At 45.8% G+C, this 1,724-nt stretch overlaps 1 pseudogene; it reads left to right on the top strand.

Annotated features, from left to right (window-relative positions):
• Nucleotides 1–653: 653 nt before the first annotated feature.
• On the top strand, nt 654–1,099 carry LOC124514278 (small nuclear ribonucleoprotein Sm D2-like; annotated as a pseudogene).
• Nucleotides 1,100–1,724: the final 625 nt, after the last annotated feature.

Raw genomic sequence — 1,724 nt, 5'->3', positions numbered from 1 at the left:
TTACTGATTCAAAAAATCCTAAGGCTAAAGGGCGCCTGGTTGTCTTGGTGGGCTGGCCATCCAACTCTTGATTTTGGCTCAGGTCATGATCTAACAGTCGTGGGATCGAGCCAGTATCACACTCTGCTGGGCATGGAGCCTGCTTGGGTCTCCCTCTCTCCCTTTCTCTCTCTGCCTCTTCCCCTGCTCATGCTTTCTCTCTCTAAAAATAAATAAACAAACACTTAAAAAACAAAACTAAGGCTGAAAGAAAAAAAGTGTATCCATTAAAAAAAAGTTAAATCTCAGCTGCAGGATTTTTTTTTTTTTTTGTAATCAGTAAAACGCAGAGAGTAAAGTCTACCTTCAAATATCACTTTATGGGGCGCCTGGGTGGCACAGTCGGTTAAGCGTCCGACTTCAGCCAGGTCACGATCTCGCGGTCCGGGAGTTCGAGCCCCGCGTCAGGCTCTGGGCTGATGGCTCAGAGCCTGGAGCCTGTTTCCGATTCTGTGTCTCCCTCTCTCTCTGCTCCTCCCCCGTTCATGCTCTGTCTCTCTCTGTCCCAAAAATAAATAAACGTTGAAAAAAAAAAAATTCAAATATCACTTTAAGGGGAGGCACGAGCAACACGGAGGAGACGGCACTGACCTGGGAGCGCAGCTACTACCACCATGAGCCTCCTCAACAAGCCCAAGGGTGAGATAGCCCCCGAGGAGCTGCAGAAGCGGGAGGAGGAAGAGTGTAACACGGGTCCACTCTCCGTGCTCACACAGTCGGTCAAGAACAACACCCAAGTGCTCATCAACTGCCGCAACAAGAAGCTCCTGGGCCGTGCGAAGGCCTTCGACAGGCACTGCAACATGGTGCTGGAGAATGTGAAGGAGATGTGGACCGAGGTCCCCAAGAGCGACAAGGGCAAGAAGAAGTCCGAGCCAGTCAACAAGGACCGCCACATCTCCAAGATGTTCCTGCGCGGGGACTCCGTCTGTCATCTTGATCCTGCGGAACCCGCTCATCGCTGGCAAGTAGGGGCCTCGTCCCCGCTGTCATCCTGCGAAGACCTGCCCTCTGTAATGGGAATAATAAAGTCCTGTGTTTTTCTTAAAAAAAAAAAAAATCACTTTAGGAATTAGAAGACATTTTATTTTTATATACTATATATTTACATATATGTACACGTAAATGAGTATGTTTGTATTTATTCACTGAATATATTCTCAGTGAATAGCACACCATAGCTTATAAAAATGTTAGCTCTGTTACACCACTAATGTTATGATATTCAGGAAGTCATTTCATAATTGGACTTCTGTTTCGTTATTTGTAAAGGGAAGAGCTCAGACTAAGTATTTTCTAGATTCCCACTGGGCTAAATATTCTAGCATAAGGCTTTTGAGTATGGCAGTCCTCTCTACCCACCCCAGCTGGACCCATTTCTGTATTCGGGCTACACGTATGCTGGATAAATGGTTGCGAATTCATGTGCCCTCCAGCCGTGTGTTCCTTCTATATTGCACAACATGAGGAGACCAGAAAAGAAAGAAAACCTTCACGACTGATGACCATGTCACAATTCCTAAATACATTTGTCCCCTTGTTATGAGCTACACTGCATCCCCCCAAAAGTCTTATGTTGAAGTCCTCATCCCCAATATCTCAAATTTAACTGTATTTGGCCTTTAAAGACTTGATCAAGTTAAAATGAAACCATTAGGGTGGGCCCTAATGCAATCTGGTGTTCA

The sequence above is a fragment of the Lynx rufus genome, unplaced genomic scaffold (genome assembly GCF_022079265.1).
Source record: "Lynx rufus isolate CCGP_SWC_20201006 ecotype Redwood Valley unplaced genomic scaffold, mLynRuf1.p SCAF_1, whole genome shotgun sequence".
NCBI classification, from domain to species: Eukaryota; Metazoa; Chordata; class Mammalia; order Carnivora; family Felidae; genus Lynx; species Lynx rufus.
This window is presented reverse-complemented; position numbering and strand designations above follow the sequence as displayed.